Source organism: Aphelocoma coerulescens, chromosome 4, assembly GCF_041296385.1.
Source record: "Aphelocoma coerulescens isolate FSJ_1873_10779 chromosome 4, UR_Acoe_1.0, whole genome shotgun sequence".
NCBI classification, from domain to species: domain Eukaryota; kingdom Metazoa; phylum Chordata; class Aves; order Passeriformes; family Corvidae; genus Aphelocoma; species Aphelocoma coerulescens.
In genome coordinates this window covers 29424258-29435197 of record NC_091017.1, presented here as the reverse complement: position 1 = coordinate 29435197, position 10940 = coordinate 29424258, and the positions used below count along the sequence as shown (strand labels likewise).

Here is a 10940-nt window from a genome sequence, read left to right as displayed (position 1 = left end):
CAAGCAGAAACATGCCAATCCTGCAGTGAGTGCAAGGGATGGGAGAACATAAAAATTTCAAATCAACACAGACAAAATACTAAAGGAATTTAGTGTTTTCATTTATATTGGTGTTAATCAGATTTCTTTATTAAAGAGCTGATTGCATAAAAGCTGAAAGATTGTGTGTTCAAAGAACTGCACCATTTTTGTTTTTAAACTGATTTTCAGTTATCCAAGAGCTGCTAAATTTGTTTTAATTAATAACACTTTTAAAATGTAGGAGGACAGAAAAGTGCACTTGTAAAGTGATAAGTTTCTTAATGTTTCAGATTTTTCCTTTGTCTCTGGTACCATGACTGTTTTCAACCCAGGCTGAATATATAACACTTAATCTGCACATTCATGGTTATTACACATGAGCATATCTCTGGGCTCTGTCAGAGCCTCTCTGTGGGCCTGTTGACCTTGCATTGATTAGAAGATGTCACTCCCAATGGGCTAACAGCAGATCTGCCCTTAGCACTCATGCTCTGGGATTAATTTAATGGGTGAAGTGCAAAATGCTACGTAGATTTCTGTGAAAACAGGCTACTATGGGAACAGCTGTTTAAGCATGTTCTTGCCTTGGTAGACTTTCAAGCCATTTGGACTTTCTTTCTGTGGCAGTCAGTGCTGGCAGATGCCCTCTTATGTTCCGAAGTGAATCTTGTCCCTGGAAAAGTAATTTTGTAAGTGCAAAGAAAGGGCATTGTGGTTTCACTGCAGGAGTCAGTACCTGATCTTTTCCTGACCCTGCTGAACAGGCCTTGTCATCTTGTATATTAGACTGACTTAATTGGAAGATTTAAATATTGTTGAAAACTTAGTGGTTGCTGAGGGATTTCTTTTTCCCTTTCTGTCTTAGTTTGTAAAATTGAACATTCTCTGTAAATACATGTAGAAGAATAAAAACCTTCCCTTTGCAGAGTTCTGCTGAATAAGCAGGACTGTATCAGTCTTCTTCAAAATTAAATACCAGTCAGACCTGCTGTTCATATGTGACATGCTTATTTGCATTTGCTCTGATCTTTTGCCCAAATAAAAAAGCAGGAACTGAGTAGGATTTAATTATGGGCTTATTTAAACTTTGTTTTATGGAGACAGTCATGGAGTGTCATATGTATCTGAGCAGAACTTTTGAAACATGGTCCTTTCGGCTCTCCATTTTATCTTAAGAAGGAGATATCTGATGTATGTTTTTTTGGTGTTTTTTTTCATTTCCTTCTGACAGAAGCATACATTTAGTGTGATGATATTAGGGTACTTCTATCATAAAGAAAATATTGAATTAAATTAATTTTTTTTTTCACATTGTAAGTCCTAAACAAAAAAATTGCATTTTAGTTTGTAGGGTATGTAGTTTTATAGGGTTCTATTTCATCAAAGCATGAGGGGCATAATATTAGACTAGATTAATCTTTCTGAAGTTTGATAGGGCTTTTCATTGCTTCTCAGAAGAACTTGCCAAATCTAACTTCTGTCAATTTTGGCTTATTGGTTTCTCTGGATTTCTTCTAAATTACAGTCATCACCCATGAACCAAACTATTTCACTTGTGGCTTAACCATTTCAATTAACATTAAAACCAGACATAAGTATTCAGCCATTTTTAGGAGCAATTTATTTTTCAAACTAAGTTTGCATTACTTTTTTCATGTTGTAATGTTTTTCTCATTTACTAGAAATGTGTGCTAGATATGCTGGTCTGTTTCCACAGGACAAGATGCCTGATGGGTGAGCAAGGTGTACTAAGTATGATGAAATCATGTTACTAGATGAGTTTTATCCTAATTTATGCTCAAAAGGTGAGTTTGTAACTGATGCTTTTTGGCTTGCAGATTCGGTTCTGTAGAGTTATAGTGCTAGGTGTTATTTAGTAGGAATCACATAATGAGAAATACTAGAGAGCTTCTTTTAAAACAAAAGCTCTGCCTGTAATAATTTTTTTATATGAAGTGACAAGTAAGTGGCATATTTTTTTCCTTCAATGTTGTTCACATTCAAGAAATACCAAGGTATTTTTAAGTGTTTGTGTATACATGTAGAGAGATAGAGAGAGAGAGACAGAGATGGGAAAAGAGAGAGTGTCTTAACCACAACATATGTTTTTCTGGAGATTCATCTGTTTTCTTCAGTGTCAAAGCCACTTGATTGTCCCTGTTGGGATTGCAGGCTAATACAGCTATGGAAGAATGAGCTGGATGCCATATTGCTTAATCAGCCAAGTGGTTGGTTAGTCTAGTTATTTTGTACAGAGGACAGATTTGTGCCTCTGGCAGAAACAATATAACATGAATTTTCAGATCCTGTCATTCTTTGCTAACAGTTGGAAAAAAGATATTTGCTAGACAACTAAGCTTGGAGTATTGCAAACCAGTAGTATGAAAATCAGTGAGGGAGGGCAAACAGTATCTTTTCTAGGGTTGGAAAGTTTCTTGGATATTAAAGAATTATGTAGAATATTATTTTAAGCACTTTCAGGTTCCTCACTTAGGTTGTCAAAGTTACCTTGACAAACCTCTTAGGCCTTTTAATATGGCCACTAGAGAGCAAAGTCAACATTTGACACATAAGGGAAAATTTTTAGAATTCCAGATAGCATTATCCCTGCTCAGAGAAACACACTCAATGTGGTTTTGCAATAGTTTGTTTTAACTTCATGGTGCATGTACAATGGCACAGAGAGAATAGATATCACTGAGAAAAATTTTCCTGCTAAGGCTAAGGCAGAAGTAAAAAACTTCCACCACTATTAGGTTTGATTATTGTTCAGGATTTCATAAAGGCTTCAAGCAAAGCTCTTAACACTTTTTTCTCTTCTATATAGAGTAGAAGAATCCTGGTTTGAATTAGCTTGATATTCACTGAGAGTATAGTAAGGAAAATACATACAGTTAACTTTCATTTAATAATTTTTTATAATTCAGTTCGGTGTCATTTAAAGAGATTAATTCTAGTCTATAACACAGAGGAGTTCTGCAGGAATTTATCCACTGAAAGGGTTGTCAAGCAGTGGAATGGCTGCCTGGAGAAGTAGTGGAGTCACCATTCCTGGAAGTGTTTGATAAACAACTGGACATGGCACTTAGCCCTATGGTTCAATTGACATGGTGGTGTTCAGTCAAAGGTGGACTCCATGATCTTGGAGGTCTTTTCCAACCTTAATCATTCGATGACTCTATAATTAACTTTTCGAGTAAGTACAACTTTGTCCCATGCTTAGGAATGGAAAATCTTGAAGACATTATGTCCCAGATGATACAAGGGTTTTCTGCATGTCAAGTTTTTTAATTAAGTTGCAGCACAAATGAATGCTCAAGATTTCATAGGGCTGGATTGTCCTTTTCTCCTATGCTAGAGATTATGTTGGCTATATTAATGGGAAATGCTTTATACCTGGAAGTAGTAGGAAAGGAGGAAATGGGAGACTGATGAATATGTGCCTTTGTGCATACAAGATAAAAGCCTGTTCTATTCTTACATAATATAAACATCATGAATTGAAAATATCTAGTAAATTAAATGGAAGATCATCATGAAAAGAAATGTAGAAAATTCTGTGAAAAAGAAATCAATATATTTTTCAGAAATTAATTTATCTTAGGATCCTGATAGTACCTCTGAATAAACCCATCCATGGCATTTCCCTCATCTTTTGTTGTTACTCTTCTGTCAATCACATCTGCCTCTCTAATTTGATCTTCTTGTATTTTGTTCTGATGTGTTCCTATGATTCTGTGTTCAGGACTATTGTGCATAAGAGGTACAAAGCTTTTTATTTTGCACAAACTTATTATGAGCCAAAGTAAAGCATTCTGCACTTGATTATGTGCTAGCATTTAATGCCCTTGATGTCATTTAATGCTTTAGACTATTAAAACCTGTGCTTTGCATACATTATTTTTGCAACTATCTCATCTATTTTAATTTTTGTCTATGTGTTAAACTTTGGTATTAGATAATCTCAGAGTCAACCTTATCTGTTTAGCAATGGTGGCGACAGAATACTTTTGGAACCAAAGTGTTGCATGAAAAATGGTTGTTAGAAGGAAGCCTATGCTTTTTTATCTTTAAGTGCAATGGTAAAAGCTACCCCTGGACAGAAGGCTAGTAAAGGCTTGCTCACCACTCGAGCTGAAAACACACACTAAAGGAAGCGGGTGTTGCTCTTCTGACTTCATAGGAGCATTACAAACAGACATTTTTGGATTTGGCTCAGAAACTTGTAGTGATGTGAGTTCTTGAAGGTTCAAGTGGAGAACAGGCCTTTTAGCCTGGCCTTTGCATAAGAGATTCATATACTCTGGGTATATGGATTATCCTACATAAAAGGTCTTCATCAGTTTTTACCATATGGTTAAAACATATATGCATATTTTTGCTGTTACATCCAGGCACTGTGAGGCAGCTGGTATTAATCAATAAAAATAGCCAGCAAAATCCTGGCATGTGGTTGCTTGAAGGAACAGTTTATAGCCAAGGGTCTTGTAGATTACTAGAAAGGAGAAAAAAGGAACAACCCCAAACACATGACCTCTGAAAGTATGTATGAACTCTAAGTTTCATCTGCATTTTGGGCACCTGTATTGCTCAAGGCAACAGAATATGGAACTGATTAAAAGATATTAATTCTATTTCTATTGCTGAAAATTACAGGAAAGGCAATTGAGGAGGTGGTGTTTTGGGTTTCTTTTTTAAACACCATTGCTGTAGTTTGTCTTTTAGCTGATATCAGTATCAAGACATTTGTAGCTTCATGAAGAGCTTGGGAAAGATACATTTCTCTGAATAAATGAAATATAACTTACAAGGTGGGCCTTGTAATGCAAAACTGTGAGTTCTAATAATTTATTTCATAACCCTGGTTTAGATTTTTGTCTTCTAAAAAATAAAGCTGATCTTCCTTCTCCACAGAACAATGACAAAATGGAAGGTTCTTATGTTTTGGAAAATGACTCTTTGGTAGTCCTTAGCCTGTCATAATTGGTATTTACCAAGCTCATTGAGGCTCATCTTATGGGTTTATCCTGTTGGAATTTTTTTTTCTGTTTGGTTTTTTGCCTCATAAGGACTGTGGTTCAAATAGTGGGATGATCAATACAGTGTGCAAATTGCTAATTTTGGTGTGAACACTAAAAGCTATTATTGTGTTGTAGTGAGAAAAATGTTGCAACTTTATTTGCAGTGTGACTATATTGGCAGCTGCAGTTCTTAATTGCCATAAAAAGGCACCAGGAGCAGTTACCACTGCTACATCCCTACTGGATGGGGCATGGGATTCTGTTGTTCCACAGAACCATGAAGATTGATTGGCATTAGATGCTATCATAGGTTAACACGGGAGACGAAAAAAAAATTCAAAATAAGATCAAAATAAGTTTGAAACAGGCATTTTATGGAAATAGATTTTAAATGTTCCTTCATTCATTCAGTTCATTCAAAAAGAAACTGAGTAATGCCCAAGTTATGTTAAAGATGGGAAGGAACAGAGATCCTGATCTAGAGAGAAACACAGCATCAACATTGGTCAAAACTGGTCAAAGAAATTAAAATGAGAAATAGGCATGTATTTTTGTAGCTAGCATGATTATGAGTTGAAACAGATTATCTAGAGATATGATTGGGTTTTTTTCTCTTTTTTCATAAAAAGGCCACAAGCCTTTGAAAGGTGCTTTAGACAAAACAAGGTGTGATGTAGGAGAATCCAGGTGAAATACTGCAGGTAAGAGGAGGAGCTACACAATGGCATACAGCTGATCCACAGGAAGGCCTCTACAGAAAATATTCCTTCTATTATCATTTGTCCTGCATGAGAAGTTCCCAGGTTGCATTTGTCATTCTGACTGCAGTGACAAAGGAACAAGACTTGCAGCAACATCGAGATGAGACCAAATATTTCTTCCCTATAAGGGGAAGAAGAGGGGAACATAAGCAGGATACTGATGTAAAAAGTGGAACAACTTATTTCCTGATTATGCATCTATGAACTCCAGAAAAGCCAACAGGGGTAAATGCCTGGTGGTTTTGTGGCTTCATTACAGGAAAACTCTTGGAATATGGAAATCATAAACAGCAGGAAGGCAGACAATTCTAGTGAGAACACATTTCACAGTTAAAACTGCTAAACTGTGTTTTAGCTCTTTTTCTTTCAAAAGATAATGCTGCTTAACATTGTTAAGTTTGAATTTTTGTTACCCACCGTTGTTGGTAATGGCTTGTTAGATGTTTGAAAATGTGCATATTATTAAAGAGTAATATCCGTTCTACATTTCTGTTTGGCAAGTGTGAAATGCACATGTATGGATGGTTCTAATGCACTGCTTTGGCTTTCTGTTTGAAAGCTACCACCTGTATTTTTTGCCAATTTCCAGTGACTATTGTCAGCAACCATTTGCTGTGAATATCGGAGGAAGAAGAGAACCTAGGAGAGGCATACTTTGATTTTTCAGCAAGAAATGTATGAAAGTGGAGGGTAATTCTAGGCTGGATGTTTACCTAATCCTAACAGAAAATGAAATTGCTAACAAACAAAAAAAAACAACACAAAAAGCCTTTAGGAAAATTAATCTTTCCTGTAACAAATTATGAATACAAGCCTTGAACAAAAAATTCAAGTTCACTGTAGTTTCTAGAGATGGAGATAAATGTCTGTGGTAGTGAGGTACTTTAAAACCTCTTATAACAAAAGTGTTTGTACATAGAATTTTAGCATTTTCACCAGGCAAATTCAATTCCAAAGCTACCACATGTGAGGCGTTTCTAATTTTACCCAGCTGCAACTTTTCCTGTCAGCTGCCAGCCCTGATTTCTGTGTTGTTTTGTTGCTTGGAGAGGGTTGGAACTCTTCATTTTTGGAAAATTCTTGCTCATAAACTGCAAATTAATCTTCATTGTGGCTGAAAAAATACAAAAATCCGTGAGTGTTTTATATCAAATAGTGTAAATGTCCTCTTAATATACTCCTCTTACTAATGCTTTTTTGTGGAACTGCTGCTTGATAACTTTAGTATACAGAGTGTTTTCAAAAGGAAAAAGATTCACTCCCGGAGGTCAGTGGTGCAAACTCGCAAACTGGTGGTGGAGGGATCTTATCACAGAGAGAGCAAGCTGGTCCCTGGAAATTGTTTGTGTGTGCAAGTTACTTCTCTTTCAAAAAGAATAACCTGAGATAAGTGTGCACATCCGTGGGTCTCTTGGAATAGTAGACTTGTTGTAACCACGTGGTCCAGCCCCTACCAAGGGGACTGTTATCTGGTGGTAGGAAGATGTGTGGAAAGTAAACATTTATATAAAAATCCTGGGATTTATGTGCTCTGTTATGGCAGTGCGATATTATTACAGAGAGCAGTAGCAGTATAAAATAAGTGCAAGACAGAGATGAGTAATAAAATAACTCCTGTCCCTGCCATGGTTAGAATACCTTTCCAGACTGACCAAAACAAAAGCTTTTTTTTTACAAGGAAATACTTTACAAGTATTTCCGTGGCTAACCTAACGATGTAAGTTGAATAAATCCCCAGTTATATCCCTTTATCAAAATCACGAGAGGTCTGAAGAAGGGATTTAGATGTCACCATTAGACAGTTGTCTGACACACAAGTTGGTACCAACAGTACTGGGTAGAACACTGTAGATGTTTAAATGTGCTGTTAATTCTGAAAAACAAACTTATTTTGCCACAGACTACCCTTTGTCCTCTTGAAAATGTGGAGTCTTAGGATACATATAAAATGTCTAAAATACATAAAAGAAGAAAAATCTATATAAGACCTCTCTAAAAATCCAGATAAACTGTTGCATACTTTTGATGTACAAGAACTTAACACACCTCTGTATTCAGTATACTGGGGAGTCCATTCAGATGTGTGGGTTATCATACCTACTGATGCTTTTAAATTGACTGAGATGAAGATATATTCTTAACATCTTATTGTATAAAGTGTGCTGTTATTGCATCCCGTTATTGAGGGTGATAAGAATCTCAGAGATCTCAGTGGCTGTTTTATTGCTGGCATACATTGCACGTGCCTGCTGAAATGAACACCATGCATTAGAGTTAACTGGGAAGCAGTCTGCTTCCAGACCTTACAGCCTGTAAGTATCATACAAGAAAAAACATTGCAAGATAAGAAAATGTAATGGTAATAAGGCATCCTGTGATGAAAAACAAATGCAGAGTACATTTCAGATTTATAAACTTTTTGAATTCCTCTATTCTCTTTCCATGCCTGAAAGAAAAGTGTGCTGTCATTTACCCTCAGAACAGGGCCTGAGGTGGTGATTTGATTAATCATGATAAACAATGTTAGGTACAGTTGTGGGAGGAGGTCAAAGATTCATATGAGCACCACCTGGCTCCATTAGTTTTACTACAAGTACCATAGTTTTTTATGCTAGCTAACTCTGGGAGGACTTACTTATCTATAACATGCAAAATTGAATGAGTGAATACAGGAACATAAATGTTCAACATGTAACATGAAAATGTTTAAAAATACATTGTAAAAGTTGCTTAAACCTTTTAATAAATAATAGAGACTTCATTTTTTTTTCTTTTTGGTGTATGATGAGGACAGCTTAATCTTTTCCCCAGAAGGCCTTTCAAGGTCAAAAGAGTTTCTTTATAAATTCCTCCTGTGTCTTGGTATTATGTAAGCAAAAAGTCCCTTGGCTATAATAAATATTGGTTAGCTGACGTTTTAAATCAACATTTTAAATAGTTTTGTTTCAGCCCAAAGTTATTTGTAAATGAAACAAATGAAATTATTGTCTTTATTTATTACTCACATTGAGTCAATTCAATTTTCCATAGAAATATGATTATTAAGACATGACATTGAACTGAAAGTAAAGATATCATCAGGATTCACTGCTCATCCTGCAAGTTTATGGTAGAATAGCCCGAATAACACATGCAGGAGTGCTGTAATTGTAGGTTTTGTATTCTAAGGGCATTTTTAAGCCTCTTTGAAACTTTGCCCAGTCATGTCTCCACAATTTCAGACCAGATACAAGCCTTCCACAAAGAGGGTTGATAGAATTTTAAGACCCTGCTAAAGAAAAGCAATAGGACCTTTCACAGGAATGCCTGCCTAAAACAACGATTTTTTTTTTTTTTTTTTGCTTTAAGGTTAAGTGACAGCTATGCCAAAAAAGGACCTGAGATTTCTAAGAAACATGAAGGAGGACATGAAGCAAGTGTGGCCATGCACTAGAATGAGCCCACGGGAGGGCAACCAGTCTCGTTAGAGAACAGGAGCACATGAAGCACAAGAATAGAATAGGTGAGCAGGCTTTGTGCAGCCTTTGGGAAGGCTAAAGGGAGAGCTTGTGTCTGTCTACAGCTGTCTGATGGGAGGGTTTAAAGAAGGGAAACACTTCTTGGAGGTACATAGCAAAAACTAAGAGGCAACAGACACAAGTGACAACAAATGAAGTTGTTAGTTACAAGAAAAAAATCATATTCACAGCAACGGGTAGTCAAATATTTAAAATAGTTACTCAGAGAGGAGGTGAAATATTCATCCTTGGGGATATTAAAAATTCAACTAGACAATATTCTGAGTAACCTGCTTGGAACAGGGAATCAGATGAACTTCAGAGGTCCTTTCTGAATTATTTTATGAACCCTGGGGGAGAAAAGGGAAGAAAAAAGGTTTTATTTAGAAAAAAAATCTTATGTCTCTGGTGAAAATTGTGTGTTGCGATGTTAAAACTGACCCATGGAAAAAAATCTGGACATTTTGAGAGACATGTCTTGGAAAAAAAGTCCAGATGAACTCTCCCTATAATTCAACAAAGTTATTTATCTTTATCAGATGAACTCTCCCTATAATTCAACAAAGTTATTTATCTTTGTACTTCATCACTTTCTTCAGCTGTAGGGAACATTTGTTCCACTGGAGTTACCATCTCTTCGTTAATTTATATCTGCAGATGGCAAAAAAGGGGGAAAAAGATAAGAAAAATTGAACTTCAGGAAAAACCTAGGAAAAATACCATTTTCTTGGTCGTTTTCTCATTGTAGCCTTTCTCACACTTAAGGAAGTTATCCTTGCAAACTGTAAGGAAATGCTTTGTGACCAAAGATTGCCTTAGACCTCCTATGATTTCCATAAAATGGACTCACATACTTTTAAGATCAAGGCAGAGTGCTACTGCAATAAAGTTAAAAAAACCCAAACCAACTAATAAAAATAAAAATAGAGTAATTAACATTATGAGTAAATGAAATATGGTTGGTAAGAAGAGGAATGACAGGTTTACAGATTTCCCCTGCTCCCACTCCCTCTCAGTTCTTCTGTCTGCTCTATTTTCACAGGCTTGTCCCTACCGTTGTCAATTCAGTGAAGTCAATTATATGAAATTTCATGCTGCAACTCTTAGGCCTGCTGCATCTTGTAATCCCTCTGGTCTTCCACTAATCTTGCCTTGTGTCTGCCAAGCACAGTCTTTTACACACCTCTTCAAGTTATCCACTTAATTTCTTAGAGGAACAATGAAATGTAAAAAAAAGAAAAGAAAATAATAATCTTGTCTGTCACACAAGGTTTAGGCATAAATCCAGTTTCTCTTGTTACGAGCTGCTTCTATAGAAAGAGCTTGCAAGAGGGCATGGTATGGTTCCCATGGAGAAGGAAAAAAGGATATTAAACTACCATCTTGATTTGTGGGCAGAAAAAGGAGCCTGAATTTGAGGAGTATTTACTCGTGTTGCTGGACAACAGAGTTTCTAGTTTCTTGAACCTGTAAGTCAAGAAATAATGAATATTTTGCTACTTCTTTTTCACTATAAGCTCACTGAACTCAAGATATAACTCCTTTCACCTGTAGTCTTACTTTTACGGGAAAGGGAACATCAAGTGTATTTTGTACCAGAGCCCAACTGTGTTGAACAACTGTATGCACATTGTTTTATT

At 36.1% G+C, this 10940-nt stretch overlaps 1 long non-coding RNA gene across 1 annotated transcript; it reads left to right on the top strand.

The window, feature by feature from the left end:
• Positions 1–6855: 6855 nt before the first annotated feature.
• On the top strand, positions 6856–10713 carry LOC138109001 (uncharacterized). The gene is made up of 3 exons (XR_011150196.1): positions 6856–6937; positions 9152–9305; positions 10343–10713. It is a non-coding gene; the product is annotated as an uncharacterized lncRNA (long non-coding RNA).
• Positions 10714–10940: the final 227 nt, after the last annotated feature.